The sequence below is a fragment of the Numenius arquata genome, chromosome 5 (genome assembly GCF_964106895.1).
Source record: "Numenius arquata chromosome 5, bNumArq3.hap1.1, whole genome shotgun sequence".
Taxonomy (NCBI): Eukaryota; Metazoa; Chordata; class Aves; order Charadriiformes; family Scolopacidae; genus Numenius; species Numenius arquata.
In genome coordinates this window covers 7761471-7782752 of record NC_133580.1, presented here as the reverse complement: position 1 = coordinate 7782752, position 21282 = coordinate 7761471, and positions in this window count along the sequence as shown.

Here is a 21282-nt window from a genome sequence, read left to right as displayed (position 1 = left end):
GGGCTAAACAACCTTTCAGGAAAGGGAATTTAAAACCCTCTCTCCCATCTTGTAAGAGTACTAGTGGCTCTTCTGAATTGTGGGACTCTGTTCCTAAAACTGAAGTTTCAGCACTGTCCAGGAAAATGTTCCCTGTTCCAGAGGAACAAAACTACAACATGCATGACTCAGATGGCCTAAACTGGGGTAGGACTTTTAGTCTGTGCTCCCCAAATTTTTTAGACATTTTACATCAAATTATCTTTGGAGAATATAGAGAAAAAGATTTATAGGACTTGCTTGAAGCACAGAGTGCTTCCCATCACCTCGGGGAGCTAAGACATGCTCTTTGCAGTCTTGGTTGAGGGCTGGCATCGGTAGCTTTTGCTCAATGAACACCCTTCTGAGGAACCTATATTTACCCATACAAAGCAGTTTAAAGCCTTTAGTTCAGATTCACAGCTTCCACAGATAGTCAGGCCCTTAAAAGCTAGGTGCAGTGATGACAAGCATCCAAGACTGATACCATTTATAGAGCTAAGCTTCAGCACAGTTTCCTTCTCCAGGTGAGCAGTCTTTTTAGGGTTTTCAATCTACAAATTAGAAAGCAAAATGTAAATTTTCTCTCTCCTCCTACTCCATGGCATAAGATGGACAGGAGTCTCACTGTGTCATACACTGTATGTATGACAGGCACTATATGTCTATCACCAGATGGGCAGGCACATCTGGTTCCTGAGTACAGATGTTTTGGGGTACAAGGACTGAACAGAAACTCTGAAGTGTTCTGAGCAGATGCCTGCCTGATCTATATGTCCTGGTGACTGGGAAACTGAACTATACTGCGTGCATCCCAGCAGATAAGGACAGATACAGCCAGGATATTCATTGATGCTTCCACTGAGAATATGACATAGAATAGGAAATCAGTAAATTGCCCTCTGACACAGTGTTAAATCCTAAGTATTCAACCCACACATTTTGGGAGCTTGTTGACAGGCTGGAAATGAGACAGAAACAGTTTGTGCAAATATTTCAAGACCACAGAATTCATCCTGCAGTTGGAGACTTCGGAAACTCTGGCTGTTTAGGTTATGCCAGAGAAGGTCAATGGGTGATTCACTCATGGTCCATAAGTAAGGAAGAATAATCCTTATAAGGAAAGAGGCATTAGTGAAAACACAGAAATTACATTTCTGTGTAGAGAGGAAAGAAGCTTTTATATTATTGCTAATAAATAGAGACAATAATGTAGTGGTACAACTATATATCTACAGTTGGAATGAATTCCTCAGCGCTCAAATTCTTTAAATATAAATTGTCTGTTCTCCGGGATGTGCACTTGGACAATATGAGAGGACAATATTGACACAGAAATGAATGGGGGCAAGTCTATGGCTCTGAGGTGCCAGTAATCTTAAGGTCATCGGAATGGTTCAAGCTATTTTTAAGAACCAGGCAACTTTTAGGAGAAATCCTCAATTATTTGTGCCACTATGCAGTATTTTTTCTGTCACAGTTTTACTTTGAATCTTTCAACGAAACATATGATTTTCCATCTCATTCTCCAAGACTGTCTTTTTGGCAGGGATTGTCAGAGTTTTTTTATCCTCTAAGGATGTCAGAAGGTTCTGTATTTTGTCAAACTTTGTGGTAAATAACTCAAACATTTACTTTCCTATTTCTCTGGCTGCTTCACAGATAGAGTGCAGGACCTTTTCTCCAACGCAGTATATCAAGTCCTGGATCTGTAAGGTGGTGCTAGGAATTATTTGAATGGTTTCTACAGCACTGAACAAGACATAATTTCAATGAGTAAGACTGTTAAAGTCATTAGTGGCTGCACATAGGCAGTATGGTGGTCAAACAGTCATTCTACGCTCAGGATTTCTATCCTACTGCCAATCTCTAGTGTAGACAGTGTGTCACATCTCCGTATACTGCTCAGATAGCCATTACCCCTGGCTACTTTTATCACCATCCTGGTAGTGTGATACCTGCCACTTCTGTTATACTAACCACACACATGGTTCAGTTATGTGATACAGATCATATCTACAAACAAACCAACCAACCACAACTGTAGCAATTAAGGGGAACACCACTGGTGACTTAAAAGAAGATAGAAATCTGTGTTATAACATATATAACTTGTCCCCAAAATTTCTGTTCTGGAGCCACAATTGCAAGTACCAATAGATCAGTTCCTGGGTAAGAGTCACTGCACTTTCAAATGACTCTGCAAAGCAGTAATGAAGAGAAAATTTAATTTATTTCAATTAAGGAGGTTTATGAGTTATTACTTGCAAGGTTTGCTAGCAACCATAAGGATGACTGCTACTGTATGTGGTTTTTTTGAACTCCAGCTGAGCCACAGAAGCAGAGGGTTATGAAAAGCTACCTGACTGATGTATTGAGCTCCAGGATTTCTACCATGCTAGGACTGAGTGATCTTACAGCTTAGTAATGACAGGAATGATTACCTCTCAGGATGGATGTAATACTACATTTCAGGGCTTAGGTGCATAACTGCTTTCCTCTTATTATATCTCCCTTTTGTACTCGATGTATTCTAGTCAATGGCACTGTAATTTCCCAAGCAACTCCTGCTTTCATAAGGAGCCCTCCTAATGACTCTGCCTTGCCTCATTTTCTCCTCAACAAAATGAATAGCTCCCCTGCCCTAAGCAAAGCCTGTTTTTATTTTCCCTCCTTTATTTTTGTGCTTGCTGTGATGGACCTTAAAGATCTGGCCATTTTCAAAAGTTAATGAATTTAAGGGTGAGGAAAAGCTCCACACCGTCAGCCTGGGATGCTGCAATACCACAGTTATCCATGGGACCCTAGTGCTGGGCTCCAGGTCTCTGCTGCCTGCACTGCCCTGCCCCAGCAGTAACTGGATATTACTGGGAAGAACCAGCCAGGAAAAGGGTGGCTAACTTCTGGCCTCTCTTCCTAATTGCAGCATGTTGTGGGGATTTTAAGCAGAACATCAGACATGTGGACCTCAGGGCAAAAGAGGGATGTAATCTGCAGACCCTTGTAAAATGAGGCGGGTAAACTACAGAGTACGGTTACCGGCCCAAAACTAAAGATAAAGTCTATGTAAGAGCTGCAGTCATTTCAGGCTTGGATCAGCCACTTGGCATGAAACAGCCTCTACCTCAGCCATCCTCCAACATCAGATATTTCAAGTACACTGATACTGCCTCCTCACTTTTTTTTGCTGTTCATTATTTTAAATGTTGTGTATGAGACTTCAGAAAGCAATTCTCATGCTGATTCTCCACAGATATTTATCAGATACAAAATGCAGTATCAGATCTACAAGCGCTGACAGATCTCTCCATACCAAGCTGGTTTGCCCTTGTTTGGTAAGGTATGCAAGATTTATTCCTTGAGACACTTGTTATACAAGGCAGGTATTGAAAGGCAGTCAGTATTCCTGGATACGTTCATGATAATGAGGGAAATCCTCCAACTCATAGACGCCAGACAGTGGAAATCAGGCACTTTACTCACTGTTGCATCTTCAAAAATCTCCTCTCCTACATTTTACAGCACTTCATTATTTTATCTTTCCCTACCCTACAAATCCATAGAATGTGATAGCTGCTATTTCCTTTCCTTGTTCTCCTCCACTAATTGTTATTTACTTCCAGTGAGAAACATTTTCAAAATGCTAGTATTTGTTTTGTATTTACTGGCTTTTTCTTTTCTTAACATATGCCCAAATAAAGAAGCTGACAGTATAAATGACACTTGCAACCTCATTTTTGCATTCACTTCATGCAGAACATATTCATACTCACGGCACACTTACTAAAGCACAATATCCCTTTAAATCACTCTGAACATAATATCTTTAAAGCACTGATTAAGTAGTTGCCCCTATCAATGTAACTACTGCCTGCTAAGTGTGCTGTTAAATCAGCAGCTCATCAAATGGTCTGATGCTAGGATGTAACAAGTTTCTGATGGAGTTGTGCTCTTTCAAAGAACAAGCATTTTTTTCATCACCTTCTTAGTCACCTAATTTGACTGAGATCTAAGATCCTAATGCATCAATCTTGTTAATTCTCTTGCCGGTACATAAGAAATTGAAGCAATAAACCACAACCTGTTTGTAGTGGTGTTAACATTATTATGTAGTACACCAGCTGACAGGAGCACCGCGTTTCCATTAAACTTCAGCCAATACAACAAGCCTGTAGCTCTTGGGAGTGTCTATCTTGTCATGTCTTTTTTCTTTTCTTCTTCTTTCTAAACTACTGATGACTCACCCAAAGTGCTGACCCTACATTCACTCTACTCAGTGTTGGGTTTTGCATTGTAAAACACTGTCATGGTCTCTCATTTCTATTGTACTTTCTCTTTGAGTGATGCTATCATTGATGTATCACTAACGTTGACTCCAATTCAAACCAGCAGGTGCTAAACATTCCAGGAGAACTGTCAAAAAAATTCCTAACGGGGTTAAAAAATATTTTCCTCTAATCTGTCTCCTCTAAATGGTTGAACCTTTTTTGTTTAAACATAAAAAAAAAAAAAAAGAAATAACTCAGGCAAATAGCATCTGTTTCAAAATGTCAGCCGTAAAGCTGAAGTTTGGCAAAGTTGTATATACAACTATAAATATAACACGGCATATGATAGCATGCAGTGTTGAGGAACTGTAAGCACCACTGATAACAGCTCACCCTTGACAAACTAGCTTCATCATAAAGAAAGAAGTTCGATCTCAAAATTGGACACAAAAGCTAATGTAAGCAAAGTGCCCTGTAAAAGCCTCAATGAAAAGTATACAGAATGAAAACCATAAGACAGGATTTTAATGGTAGCTTTGTCTGAATAAAGGCTACAGCATTCCAGCCCTTGGGAGTCATGGTGGTGCTGATGCATGGGAAAAGAGAGAGAAGGAATTCTGAGGGCTTTTTTTCACCTCTTCCATCTGGGGCAAATACTGAGTTTTTTCTTCCTTTCTGCAACCCGGTTTTCCCATCCTTAATTATAGTGCATTGTTTCCTCCCAGAAAAAAACTACACCCTTCTGCATTTGCCAGAACACGCGTATTCCCCATTGGTGGTTGTTAGAGATACCCTACTAGTATATAACTTTCCATGTGAGGGCTGCCATGGTAACACAATTTACTGTATACCAGGGTTAATATGTGCATAGACACAGAATAATGTGCAGACACACAAATTACTGCTTCCCCACGGACTGCTTCTTCTGGCACTGATTTTGTTGCTGTTGTTGGACACATGCTTTATACATTAAAGACAGAAAAAAACTCTTTGCATTTGATCTTGTATGCTGACTGTTAGGATATATAACAGAAATGTGTTCTTTACACTTGGAGGGGGAAGAGGTTGCAAAATCACAAATGCATTTCTGTTCATGAAAATGCTACATGCAAGTACGGTAAATTCTGAACTGGTCTCCATGCTTTTTTAAAATGTGCCAAACAAACAGCCAACTGTTTGTTAAAGGTCCAGTCCACTCGTAATGGCAAAAAGTTCTTTATTCTAAATAAGGAAAGTATCATTTTGAAAAATAAATGAATGAAGCAAAATAAAAGCTTTGCAAAATAGCAATGGGATTTCCTACTCTGCAGCTGTGTGCTATTACCAGCTATAGTATATCACTCAAATGCTGCTTTTAAAGGGGTAACTGTCAGCCTACAGGGATTAAGATTGAGAATTTGCAATTCATCATCTTTATTTGGAAGTCTGGTAGCTTGCCTGCCCAAATTAAATACTTTCTCTATCACAAGTATACTTTTCAATTAGTTAGAAACATGGACTGCATTTGATTTCAATAAATAAACAAATTATAAACTCTTGAATCTTTATTAATTTAAATCAACAGTTTAAAATTCAGTCTTGCAAAGTACATGACACTCTGAGATATCTTAATATAATTATGCCAACCTACTTTTTGGATTGTCAGAGTCTCAGATATTAACTCAATTGCTTCAAATACAGCACACTTTATGCAGGCTGTCAGCATCAAGCTCTGTTAGGATTTTGCCACAGAAATTTTGCTAAGAGTGACACTGAAAGCAGAATCAGGCCCGCATGTTTCTACCCACTTTCTTTTTTGTCTCCGAGTACAGATTCGCAGTTAGGAGTAACATTATTTTTCCTGTTTAAAAGACTCTCAGTAATTTGCAAAACTGGATTTGCAACCAGAGTAAACTGGAACTCTCACTGCTATTTTCAGCACTGTTTATAACATTCAGGAAAGACAAAGGGAAAACAAAAAGGAAAAAAAAAGGAAATCATATGAATTAAGAAACTACCACTTTTATCATGGGTTAGATGACCTATGTGTAGGCACGGAAATAAAAATACAGTGGAGACTGAAGGAGTGGAGCCTGTTGCTTAGATTACAGCCATTGATGCAATTGCTGAAATTCTGGCTCAGCTGTCTGCACTGCAAGACCAGCTCATCCATTTAACACACATTCAGCTCACTTTTACACATGTATGTAGGTGCACACATATATACTCATTTACTTAAGCACAGAGATGTATTTATGCATCCGTATATGTTTGCAGGTCCTGGACCCTATAGACCAGGTTCCGTTGCAGTAGGTATCACACATACGAGTGGAGAACATGCTTCTGGAAAGGTCTTGAGAAGGTACAGAAAGTAGCAGTGTCTCTAATTCATTCAGCACCATGTTTCTAAGATGGTTATTGACATTATTGGGCGAGTGGTGTGGTTAATATGTGGTTTAAATGTGGGTTTTTTTTGCCTCAGTCTTCACTGGCAACCCCTCTCCTCCTAGCTCTTGTATTGATGGCCCACAAGTTGAGGATCCAGGTGACAAAGTCCATCCCACTATAACTGAAGGCATGGTACGTGATCACCTAAGGAATCTAAAGACATACAAGTCCATGGGACCTGATGAAATCCATCCCAGAGTCCTGAAGGAACTGGCTGATGAAGTTGCAAAACCACTTTCCATGATACTCGAAAAGCCATGGCAGTCAGGTGAAGTCCCTGCAGACTGGAAGAAAGGAAACATCACACCCATTTTTAAAAAGGGAAGAAAGGAGGACCCTGGGAACTACCGACCTGTCAGCCTCACCTCTGTGCCTGGGAAGATCATGGAACAGATCCTTCTGGACGCCATGCTTGGGCACATGGAGGACAGGGGGATGATTCAGGACAGCCAACATGGCTTTACTAGGGGCAAGTCCTGCCTGACTAACCTAGTGGCCTTCTATGATAAAGTGACTAGGTCAGTAGACAAGGGGCGACCTATGGATGTAATCTATCTGGACTTCTGTAAGGCCTTTGACACAGTTCCTCACAACATTCTACTTGCCAAATTGGAGGGATACGGATTTGATGGGTGGACGGTTCGGTGGATAAGGAATTGGCTGAATGGTCGCACCCAGAGGGTGGTACTCAATGGCTTTAAGTCCAGATGGAGAGCAGTGACTAGTGGTGTCCCTCAAGGGTCCGTCCCGGGACCAGTACTGTTTAACATTTTTATCAAAGACATAGACAGAGGGATTGAGAGCACCATCAGCAAGTTTGCAGATGACACCAGGCTGTGTGGTGTTGTCGATACACCAGAGGGATGGGATGTCATTCAGAGGGACCTGGACAGGCTGGAGAGGTGGGCCCAGATGAACCTCATGAGGTTCAACAAAAGCAAGTGCAGGGTTCTGCACCTGGGAAGAAACAATCCTCAGTATAAATACAGACTGGGGGATGAGGTATTAGAAAGCAGCCCTGAGGAAAGGGGCTTGGGGGTGCTGATTGACGAGAAGCTGGACATGAGCAGGCAATGTGCTCTCGCAGCCCAAAAGGCCAATCACATCCTGGGCTGCATCAAAAGATGTGTTGCCAGCAGATCCAGAGAGGTGATTCTGCCACTTTGCTCTGGTGAGACCTCACCTGGAGTACTGTGTGCAGGTCTGGAGCCCTCAATATAGAAAGGACATGGACCTGATGGAGCGGGTCCAGAGGAGGGCCACCAAAATGATCAGGGGGCTGGAGCACCTCTCCTATGAGGACAGACTGAGGGAGCTGGGGTTGTTTAGCTTGGAGAAAAGGAGGCTCCGGGGAGACCTCATAGCGGCCTTCCAGTACCTGAGGGGGGCCTACAGGAAGGCTGGGGAGGGTCTGTTTACAAAGGCCTGCAGTGACAGGACGAGGGGCAATGGTTTTAAGCTGGAGAAGGGGAGATTTAGATTGGATATTAGGAAAAAGTTCTTTACCATGAGGGTGGTGGAACACTGGAACAGGTTGCCCAGGGAGGTGGTTGAGGCCCCTTCCCTTGAGATATTCAAGGTGAAGCTCGACGAGGCCCTGGGCAACCTGGTCTAGTAGGGGGTGTCCCTGCTGACTGTGGGGAGGTCGGACTAGATGACCTTTGGAGGTCGCTTCCAGCCTGGACCAATCTATGAATCTATGAATCTATGAATAACAAAAATCAATTCAGTGCAAACCTCTTCTCATCTGACTGCATGTTTTCTGGACTATGAGTTGGAGGCTTTGTCAGTCCCAAGAACCTTTGGAAATTTTGATTTGCAAAGTTTCCATGGACTTTACAAGAGATTGTAAGATACCCAAGAGTGCAAGACAACATACCATGCATCATCATGATCTCTTGCAGACAAGCCACTCATGGGTGCTTAGAAGCTGTATAGCTGTGGGTGTGCAGTGTCAGCCCAAGGCACACTAATTCAATGTCATGCTGGCAATAGCTACACAGTTTTCATGGCAGATGGAGTCTAAAAAGTATAAATACCTTTTGCTTTCAGGGGAATTGAGTGTTTCTGGAAACCCACCCCTAATTTCTACCTCCACAGGCGTACAGACCTGCTTCCAACCCTGTGGCTACACACCAGCTCCTACAAATTCCTGCATGAAGCTCTTTGCTACCTCTGAATTCTCCCAACCCCAGGCTTCTAAGGAGATCACGGCCCCCTTTGTTTTCAGTACTGGATTCTCCATTAAATCCATGAACACTAACGGCTTGAACTCCAGTTAATGAAACATAACCACACGACTGGAGGTATTCAGCTATCGGCACAAAGGAGAGAAGAAATAAATCCAGATAAAATGAGTAAGTGCTATATTGCAGTGGTTAAATGACTAAAACAGCAAGGACTAACTGCACGTCAGACTGTTCTTCCTTTAGTGAAAGGAAGTGTGCTGAGAGGAAATCTCCTTCGGTAACCATAAACACAGAGTAAAAGCACACATAGGACACCACGTATTATTCGCCAGCTATAATTGCTTCCTGTCAAAAATGGACAAACAGGCTAAAGCCATTAATCTGACTTCTCCCTGGGTTTTACCAATGAGATAGAAACTTAACATCAGAGGTCAAGCATGAAGCGATCCAAGCTATCCAAGGAAACAGGCAAAACAAGAGCTGGCTCCAGAGGGCAGAGGGTGCCCCAGGCTGGCACTCCTCCCGGGCAGCCACTATCCAGGGGCGAGAGCGTTCCTGCCTTGCACCGGCAGCACATGGTGTTGTGCAAACTACATCTCCAGGTGACACTGTAGTGGTCCTTCAATAATTGACTATTTGGGTCAGGCCCCACAAATATCCCCAGCTGGCAGCCCCTGGGTGCAGCTCAGCCGCCAGGGCAGGTTTTTCTGTGCTGGGTTTGGAGGTACAAGCCAGCAGCCAGTTTTAGCATATTGATTTGCAGCAGTTTGGGAATGCTGTTAATCTAACCCACATACAAACAGTTTTGTCCTTCGTATGTCTCCAAATGTTAGGCAGAATTTAATAAAAGACCATCACTTATTTAACGATACCTTTGTAACTTATACCTAATACAAGCACACAATTTGTTTCCTCTTTGCTTACATGCAACATGACATGATACTCATCCTCAAATAAGGAACAATAGCAACTCCATATATGGTTTTACAAAATAACACTTTTCTGTGTCTAACACCTGCCCTCAAAACCAAACCAGAACCCAAACCAACAAGCTGACAGATCAGTCCAAACTCAGTCATATTCTTGTGTGCAACAATTGGTTGCTAATCATTAATCTAGTTGAAATCTTATAAATACCACAGAGAAAGCAGGTTCATTCTTCCTTTTTAGTGCTATAGAAAAATAGTATGGTGGCTTGGTTCCATTAACCACAAACAAAAATCATTGAGAAGTGTGAGCTTTCTGTATTTTGTTACACAAGAGAAATATACTGAAATCCATTAAGAAGCCCTGCATATGATGGATAGTTCTGGACTGAAATTCTTTATTGGCATGATCTGACATTCACTAAGCATTTCAAGAGAAATTCCCCACTGGCCTTACTTGGCAGTGGCTGAGGTCATGTTTTGTCCAAGTTGTGCCAGTTTCTTCCCAGGCATCCCCAAGGAATGGGGGCAGTGGCCACGATGGGGGGGTCTGGTCCTGATCCTTCTAATGGCCACATTTGAAGCTGACAGAAATTGACCAATTTGTATTTTTAACTCAATCTGTGGCTTTTAATTAATTCATAATTTTTTTTTCCCTCCTGGTGAGTTTTTCAAAACTCTTTCCGGCAGTTTCTCTGGGATTTATGAAATACTGCACTAAGACTGAAAGGAAGCTGTTCAGGACATCTCTGCTGTGTGTGGTAGTGCACGTGTCTACCTGCAGACACATTGATATGTGGTTCATTTAAAAATTGAAACAAATGCATCAAACACATTACATAATAAATACAATTATTCATTTTCCCCTTTTTCCATATTCATAGAGTTCTTTCTAAAAGGAACACCCTATAATCTTTCACAAGTAAAAGAAGAGCTTTCCCCTCCAAAGTCATGATCCAAGAAACTATTAAACCTCAGGATGGGTTTGGTGCCATTCAATTCAAGGTTAGGAAATGATACGTGCAGTACCTGAATTTTCGTTGTGATGTATATCACCTCAGAGACATAACTGAAAGTAACTATTTCTGCAGTTGCGAAGCCTAATAATAGAGAAATGCTTTCACAAAACAGGCAAGTGACTTCAAAATAAAAATCAAATTCAAAACTGAAGAAACTCATTAAACCCAGGACTGGTTTCTGGGGGAAAAAAAAAAAAAGAAAGAAAAATAAGCAGACTGTCTCTACTGTGTGGGTATTGTACGTGTTCATCCAATTTTTGAGTGCTATAAAATTGGTTTAAATATAACGTGCAGGTTACATTTCCAAGCTGTGTTTCAGGAAAGGCCTTTTCAATGTGTCCTCATGGGAAAATCATGCCACAGTTTAAGTGGTGACATTTTGGAAAGCGGAAAAGTTGCACAGTATGAAATTGTCTGACTGTGGCAGAGATGAATATGCTATTTACTATAAGTACTAGTTATGTCCAGTCATTCAGAATTTACTATTTAATGTGTTCAAGGGGAATGCAAGCTACATAGATTGCAATTAAATGCACCTTAGGCTATTGAAGTGATGAAGAAATAGTAGGAGAAACATAAAAAAATCTTAGAAGTGAGCTATGAGGGGGGCAAAAAAGCACCTCTTAATTTTTTATGACAGACATAAGAAGGCAGATCAGAAAGCACAGACATTTCAGACCTCAGGTTCTGGCAGGATAAGGCAATGAGTTAAACACCAGCAAACAGACTGGTCAATATTGTTTCCAAAAGTATAAATTACACTCACAATTTCTTCTAGGACTACTGAGAAGAGGCCAAAGCCCAGTTTTAGGCTGATATTATAACAACTCTTCTCATGCAAAATTTGACTCATTTTCTCAGGAAGATTAAATGTTTCATACTGAAAGTCTGTTTAGAGGAGGACTCTGGCTGGATACCACTCTGGTCTGTACTCCCTCATCTAAATCTCAAAGACTGGCAGGAAAAGCTGCAAGAGTCCACAGAAAACAAAAGCTGCACAGAGCGTGCCAGTGGAAAGCAGAGCCACCCAAGGAGCAATACCTGAGTCTTCCAGCTATCCACCCATTCACCAAGGGAAAAACACTCACATTTACTGACTGCACCAAAAACAAAGATTACAATAAATTCCACTTGGAAGCGTGTAGATCTTCCCAGAAGTCATATTGGAAGAAATGAAAGTTTCAGGTTTCAGTTTAAGTGTGCACGTTTGCAAACTTGCCCACACTTACAGCCAGTGATTCTCCAGATTCTCACTCTTGTTTACAGAAAGGCGCAAGACATGCTAAGCCAAGAAAAATAAGCTTGCCTGTGATTCTCCACTCTGCTACACGGGTACAAAATCCTCAGAACCTGAATAAAGAGCATCACTTCAGAATTATGCCATGACAAGATCAGTCTGAGTCCCCGTAGATGTGTTTTTTGAAGCAAAACTGTTTTTCAGTCCTTGTTTTTAGTGATTATACCTGAATTAATTTCAACTATTTGCAAAAGAATCCTATCTTGTGGATTTCAGAGAATGCTTAAAGCAGGTGGTGGAACTTCTTACCTACTTGAATCTTCTACAGACACAGGGAGAGGGCAAAAGTGATAACATCTGTACCTAAACTTCAGTGGCTCTTAGTCTGACATCTTTCATGAAACTTTCCTACTCGTGCCATCTCACTGACTATTAGACTGGTGAGCTGAGTATAGGACGTGCAGTGATTATTGCATTTGGCCTTACTGTAGAAGTGAGAGCATCATGCATTAAATCTAGATATGTAAACTCCTGCACAAATATCAGATTCCTGAACCCAAACAGTGCTAAATGCTTTCTTTTGATGTAACAACATCATACTGAACTTTGAGAAACTCACTTACCAAGCTATGCTTCGCAGTAATAGCTGCAAGTTATGCATCTCAGCCCCACAGCTCTTGAGAATAAAACCTGAGAACAAAGCCTCTGTGTAAAACAGAGGACATAGCCAGATCACAGATTAAAATAAAGAAAAGTGATTAAAACAGCAATAGAATGCAAAGCTTTTCCTTATTCATTATTACATTATGCAAACTGTAAGCAGCCAAGTACTGCATGGTCGCCAATAATAAATAATGACGAGAGGTTCAGTTTTCAAGTTGTATGTAACACTGAAATTTGGCTAATAATTTTGCACCTGTGTACTATAATTGCATATTTCCTCTTAAATTTTAATGTAATTAATTAGCATATGATTAGCATATTTGTATTTGAGGAATGGAAGAAAGGTTATGTTTTGCTGCTTCTGGATTTGAAGGAGAGACACTTTACTATTAAACAGGGTTTCTGTTGAACACTCATGGAAAAATACTGACTGTCTATATCACAACTGGTTCAAAAAGAAAGTGAGTTTTTAACAGGTGCAGCTCCAGTATGAACTAGTATCAAGACTTCCATTACTTTTGTCTAATCAGCTAATATATAGTTACAAATTATTCATATACCTGCAACTATATTCATGAAGCTTCAGCAGGCACTGACTATTTCCAACAACAGTTTAGATTGCTTTGAATAAATTATAAATGTAACATTCATTAGTTAACAGAGATTCCCAGGAACATCACCACCAACAGTGTTAAAAGAAGCTTCATGAAGTTTCATCATGAGATACAGCATAGTAGCATAAAGAAAACAGAGATGAGTATTTCATTACCAACTGAAAAATTGTTGAAATATAACTGATAAATTTGTCGAGGTCTGCATGCTAGGAGTAGTCTTCTCATTTATTTATTTTGTTTAGCTATATTTAATGGTTACAGTAAAGAGCGGTTGAGTGGCATTTCAAAGAGGAGGATGGATCATTAGAAATAATAAGTTGCACTTCAGATAGCAGTGAAAGCCAGCATTCAAGCTTAATTTGTAAAAGCATTTAAAAGACTAGATGGTGCTTAGAAACAAAGGCAAAATACATCAGTGTCTGGAAGCTGAATGCTTTGTAGACAGTCATTTTAAAAGTCCAACTCTTCCTCCTAGTTGAGTTGATAAGAGAAAGAAATATTGCAGTATCATAGACTCATGAAACTCTGGTTGTAGATCTGTAAACCCAAATGCTTACCTCTCAAAGCTCATGAAGAAAAAGAGGAGGATTGTATTTGAAAGGCTGATGTTGAGTAAGTTCAGTAGCATCTCCCACAATGGACTACTCTGCTCTTTGCTATATAGTTTATGTGTTCTACTTAAGTTTGATAATTGATAAACAGATGGAGAAAACTGTTGTTCTGCTATAGGTTTGTTCTGCAATCTTATCTTTCCCTATATATTTCTATGAACTTTTTCGGCAGCATGCTGCTCTTTCCACTTATTTTTTCCGTTCCATTTCTTCAATCTATAAAGGTGGGGGAAGGAATGAAGAGCGACAACACATGGCGAGCAGTGGTTTATTGAGAAAAATGTATCATAGAAAGAGTAATCAAAAATAAATTGGCTTATAGTTTTCAATACATTGAAATCCATGATCATGTTTTCCTCCCTCTAGCAAGTATTCCAAAGGTTTGGCGAGTTCTCAGGAAAACTCCCCCATGCGCTCAGGAATTTATGGCTATTTTTTAAGATTTCAATGCCCAGTGAAATACAGATACCATGGAAAATTATGACTATAGAGGAAGAGACAGGCAGTCTTTCAATCTACTCAGGGTTACTTACTTGGAAGACTGAATTAATTTGTCCTCTGTAACAACAAAGATGCAGTGAAAGAAGAGCACATGAAATTTGCTGGAACTCATTCAAGACATGCAGTTCCATTTCTAGGCCATATGCCCTGAAAATCACTTAGGCAATTTTCTCATATGTAAAAGGGGTTGAATTAAACCAGTCTTTCCCCCAAAGACATTGTGAGGTTAAAGACAATTTTATTTTCCTTTAAAAAATATATCATGTATTGAGAAAATATTGTACTTTCCCGCAAAATATTGCATTTCTAATGTGACTAGGAGTCCTAGAAAAAAAGAATAGTGCAGCAGGAATAATTTTCTATTGATAGTTGTGCTTATCCCATAAAATTTCATGAGTAACACTTTTCTCCTTGATTAATATAGCCCCAAAGGCCTTTGCTTCAAATATTATTTCTAATTATTCATGGGTTATAAGTGCAATCACAAATAAAGATAAGAGGAAATCAGGCTTACTGTTTAATGAATTGGATGGAAACACTGAACTTTAAACATGTAAAGAAATGGATATGAACACTCATATCTCCAGTCTAACAATTAGATTTTGTCAGAGGTAGGACTTTCTTTTGCTTAGTAATAAATTTGTGTAAATAGCTTTACACACAGTGTCTTTACTCACAGTGAGCAGAATACAAGATAAAAAAGAAAAATGCTGGTGAAAACAGCAGTGAAGGTGCTTATTTTTTATTGAGTTTTCCTATTAACTCTGTACAGGATGAGTGCTCACCAGCAACCCCACTGAGCTCTGTGACGGTGAAATCCAGGCTAGGTCTTGGGTTACAACTAGTACTGAGTATTTGCACACCAGCAAAGCAGGTCCAACTTCCCTCTGTGTGCGGAATGTGGGTATCCAAAACTAGGTAAACTCTCAACTCTACTGTTATGGCACCATTTTGCAGATATCTGATCAGGCTTTATAGAGTGAGGTACTGACCAGAAAGATAGTGGGAATTCAAATCAATATATGAAACTGTTCACATTGCCACTGCCTGGTGATGTTCTTTAGTTTACAGGAAAAAAAATCCTGACATCTGGTGTTAGGGCACAACACTATGTTTCAGGCGCAGTCCTCTGTAAGGTTATTGCTAAGCCAGAAACACGGTGTTGAGCTCTAACACCTGCTTCATTGGAGGATGGAACATGGAGAATTTTCCTTGAGTACATCCACAAAGCATGACACAAGGAAGAGTTTGCATAGAACATTTGTCCTTTCAAGCCTGTAAAGGTGCCTCTGGGTGGCATTCCTTCCCTCCAGCATGTCGACTTCTCCTCAAACTTGCTGAGGGTGCGCTCAATCCTACTGTCCATGTTGCTGACAAAGATGTTAAACAGCGCCGGACCCAATAATTTCCAGGAAGCTCAGCTCCATGATCTTGCTGGGCACAGAGGTCAGACTGACTGGCCTGTAGTTCGCTGGGTCTTCCTTTTTTCCTTTTTAGAAAATGGGGATTATGTTTCCCCTTTTCCAGTCAGCAGGAACTTCACCTGCTGACTGTCATGACTTCTCAAATTTCACGGATAATGGTTTAGCAACTTAATCTACCAGTTCCGTCAGGACCTGAAGATGAATCTCACCAGGTCCCATAGATTTATGTACCTTCAGGTTTCTCAGATGGTCTCGCACCTGATCTTCTGCTACAGTGGGTGGTTCTTCATTCTCACAGTTCCTGCCTTGGCCTTCTGCGATTTGGGCAGTGTGGCTAGAGCCCTTGTTGGTGAAGACCGAGGCAAAAAAGTCATTGAGCACCTCAGCCTTCTCCATATCCCAGGTAGCCAGGTCTCCCATTTCCTTCTGGAGAGCGCCCATGCTTCCCCTAGTCTTCCTTTTATCACTTACATCCCTGTAGAAGCTTTTCTTGTTGCCCTTGATGTCCCTGGCCAGATGTAATTCTATCAGGGTTTTAGCTTTTCTAACCCGATCCCTGGCTGCTCAGACAATTTCTCTGTATTCCTCCCAGGTTACTGGTCCTTGCTTCCACCCTCTGTAGGCTTCCTTTTTAAGCTTGATATTTGAGTTTGATGCTCTTTAAATGTGGAGCAATTTCTGAAAGTATCTGTAATCTAGAACTCCCTGTGCAACTACTGGCTTGTCTGGATTTAGCCATGCATTAACATCATCACACTTTACTCAGCTTTTGGTGTGTTGCAAAGAGAAAAACAGATACATGAAGTGAAGGCTTTGGGAAACGCCAGGCAGCCATCGTCATAGATACGAAAGCGAGATATGCTATATTAGGGTCCTGCCAACTGAGCACTAAAGCAACAGACACATACATTTACAACATGAAATACATTCCAGTTCTAAAGCAGAACTAAAGCCTCAGTTCATCTGTTACTCCAACAAGTTTTACACCAGAGCAACTGCATCTGCTTCAGAATTACCCACATTTTTGTCAGAACACGATCCAGTCCTGAAATGCATAGAGAGGTTAAACAATACATGGTGGAAAGGAACGCCCAGACAGCCAACACCTCCACAACTGCCTTTGCATACTAAACAATGCACAGCAGAAACTAGAATATTCCATGTTTGTCTTTAATCACCGAGCACCACTTTTTAAAATTTAAATTTGTGCCTTTCAGTCAGTTTTTGTTGCCAAAAGCAACAGGTCTTAACAGATATAGTGTGAAACCTATTGTTTAGAACTGGCACTAACTGTTCTTCCTCCCTCTGTAGCAGTAGGGAGTTTTTCCAGGTATGTGGGAGGCAAGCTGCTTGGAGCCATTATATTGCTTGTTCTCTGCATGATCTCCTTCATTAAATAATCTTTTAATGCAACATTAATAGTAATTGCAAGATTACAGTTCAAAATATTTGATAACATCACACTATGCAGTTGAAAAGCTACCGATCTCTTCTCTAAAGCTGGCTGTGGGGGGCAAGCTTACTGTGAAACACTACCAGTCCCTTGAACTGAAAGCACTGCAATTCCCTTTGTTATTTCGCTTCCAGGTCTGGATGTCTCACAAGTGATAAGTGGTACAACCTAGCAACGGATGGCAGAAGGAAGGAAAACAACTGGTTAATTTGGCTTTTACTTTGAACTTTTTTAAGGACATGAACATAGAAATTTTTTTTATATTGATTCACAAAGTGGAGGACTGTCAATGACCTGTTAGGAGATGATATTTATGTACCAGTACTTGCATTCATAGTGTTTGAATATACATAGGTATTTCAGAAAAGTAAAATTGTTGAATTTTTACCTATGTTGAGCCATTTGCTGCTTCTGTATATTCTTCATATGTACATAAAATAAGTATTAAGGAGTTTGCAATCTCAGACTCTGTAAAGCGTGAGCAAAAATGGGCTTAAGTCTACTCTTCTGTCTGAGTGAAATATCCTTTCTACTATCATTAGTATTGACTCTTTTTGACTGGCAACTCCTTCAGAAACAAAAATAAATTGTAAGCCATTGCTTACACCAAATATTTAGGTGTAGTTAAACTCTATTCTTCCATTCTCTTCCATCTAAGTATTCATCAGTGTTCTCAAAATCGGTCACCCACAGGCTAAGAACTGAAAAAAAATTTACTTATGTTCCTCTCCTCTTTCTCCTGAATGTTATTCTTAAGTATGAAGCTTTATGTTGATTCTAACTTTGGATATCAGTAGTAGTACTGGTAACAATAAAAACATTTCCTACCTGCAGAACTAATCTGGATTACAGTTGAAAGAAAACAGTACCAGCTAATTGGTTATTATTTTTGCTGTATACAAACTCCTTAACACTAGACTCTGAAATGACCTTAAGGTGAAATAATCAAAAACTTTTCTTCAAGGAGCATGACAAGACGGAAGAACCCATGAGGCACACAGAGCAAGCCACAATTTTCACTTAGACAAAGGTGTTGAGCTCTTGCAAGAGCTTCACAACAGAACAATTAACCGGTACTTAAAAGACTAAAGCCAAGACCTTCTGTAACTGACTACATTAGTCCAGATGAACTGTTCAAGAGTCACCAGAAACCTACTTTGAGAATTACAGTCTATCTTCCCTATAAGTGGGCAGAAACATTTAGAAACTCCATAAAAAACACTGGCTAAATTGGCTTAATTCAACATAACTAGTTCAGCATAACTAATGCTTAGTTCAGCATAACTAATGTAACTAGAATAACCTTTCAAGAGCAGCTTTATTCTGATGTAAGGTAATCAAAGTGTAAGGTAATCAAAGTCCTAAACTCAGCAGGCAAAAGTGAGGACAAGAACTCTTGAGAGACCATGGAACATGATCCATCCTGGATGGACATCGATGCTGCCTTCCATTTCAGTGAGGCATTCAGTCTTAAATTCAAAAAAAAAGAAAAAAAAAGGTTTCTAGAAGACATTTCATGATAGAGACTATTTGTGATTACTTTCTCTCAGCAGGACAAAGCTGCTGTTCTGTTTCATCGCTAACATAGCCTACACTTATCTGTAGCAGGCTTTTACAAAAATAGCTGAACTCCGGTTTTGGTTTCTGATTCCTTGTCGTGAAATAAAAACATGTGAAAACACATATGTCCCCAATTTTCAGAAAGGTAGGATTTGGCAGTATAGCCAGACTCTCCTTGTATACATATCTATCTCTCTATATATCTCAACACTCATGGTTAACATAAAGAAACATGCCACGTGTGAACATACACATAGGGGATGACATTAGAGCCGTGCATGGCATTTTCAACCAAATAGTATTTTGGTGTTGAAAAAACTGTGCAAAAGCCAAAAACACGGATATGGGTCCAGCATGGAATCACCAGTCAAAGTTGGATCAGTACAAGCAGTTCCATGAAGCTAGAGGAAGTGCCATTAGTTTCAGGAATCTGCCAATATGGAACAGATTTGTTAACCACAGGACAGAGGCTGCAAAGGAGCCCAACAGCAGTGCAACAAAGACATCTCAGTAGAGATGCAGAGGTACAGATTCCAACCTTAGACCCATGCTGAAGACTAACCCCAGACAACGTGGTCATATAAAGTACTTCATCACTCAGACTGTGAAGCGAGAGCCCCATCACACTCCCCGAGCCATAATCCTCCCATGCCTAAGCTACGTTGTCGCTACCAGGCCATAAACACTGAAGCATTACTGGACACGGGCAGGCTGTTAATATTGTATGACAGGTGAAGACATTCCAATAATTGACTGACTTAATTTCAGGCATAGACAAATAAGAAGTCATTAATAACAAAATTGCTATGAAATGACATAATTTAAGTAAACAAAAAGAAGAAAATGAAATAATTGAAAAATGAACAGCAAGATATATCACTAAATGAAAAAAAAAATCAAATCAGAAGTAGCCAACCACCCATATCCCAGGGAACTTGTAATAACAGTGTTTTCTGCAGGACATATTAGTTAGAAATTCAGAAAAAATGTAAAATATTTTATAATTTATATGGTATATACATACCGCTGAGTATGAGGAATTCTTTCTGCATGAAAAGCCAGCAAGTGGCACCTCATTAAACAGGACCTAGACTTAATCTAACTTGGAACAGATAAAAAAGAAAGGATTCATATGAAGCTATCCTGCCTGGGGGTTTAATCTCAAAGCTTTCGAGTATAATGAATGAATTAAGTAGGGCAAGTGATTAACAACAAAGAAGCAATCACATAATAAAAACAGAAATAGTACTGAATTTAGAGCAATGTTTCCATTGTTTATGGACAAGACCCTACTGTGCTATTTTTATTGTTTTAACTCTTAAAGAATAGGTGAACCATATGACAGCACATGTTCTCCAGGTTCAGATGGAAAGATGTGGGAAAAGGCCGCAAGCAGAATACCTAATGGTGCATAAATAATGGACTGTTCAGATATCAATATTTGTATCATTATGAGAATAAAATTCAGTCCATAGGACTCGCCGATATTTTAAAACATATTTCTCTTAATGATGTAAGCGTGGAATAAACACCATCAAAATTATGATGCTTTATATTGCTGGCGGGTGGTACAGCTGGTTTGCCCATCAGCCGAAGCGGCATGAGGCACAGTTAGCACAACGCGACGCCAGTGGGAGCTCAGCGCCTGAATCTCCAGCGGGCCCCCCACGCTGCCTGTGCGGGCAGGGGGCAGGAGGCAGCGCTGCCTTTCCTCGCAAGCTTCTTGGCTGAGCTAGGATCGAGCACACACTGACAGATCACAGGGCTTTGTTTGGGCTTGTGCTTTTATGGCTGGCGTAACTCAAATTAAGCTGGCTGCCAATTAACGCGAGCTTATTCCCATCGGGGTAAATACGAGGTGTAGACAGGTACAAAGCAGTGCCCCCTCCCCTCAGCTACACCCTAAGGTAAATCATGAAACACTATGGAGAGTCCAGGCTGTCCATCCTAATCGTGTTATCTAGACTGCTGTGCTCTAGACAGTTTCTTGCATTGCGTTTGTTCACCCCCACTCTATTACTGCTCAGTCCTGCTTAAATTATTTAACTCATGTTAAATCACAAACTCTAGGTTAGGGAGATCCTGAAGGAAACACACTGGGCAGAGGTCAAGCTAACCCAGGGCCAACAGTGAGAAGACTCAGGAGGTGTCTTCCTGATGTAGCAAACTCCCAAGTTAGCCTATGTGACATGAAAGACAAATACCCTATGGACTACCGCAGGCACAGATAATTGCTCCTGAGCGAGCTAGGCAGCACTAAGTCAGCACTTTGCCACCTGTCTTTACTTTCACAGGCCCAATTTTCTTGAAGCAAGAGGGCTTACTAGTTCATCCTGGGCCATCAGTTCTTCCCATAGCCTGTGTTGAGCTTC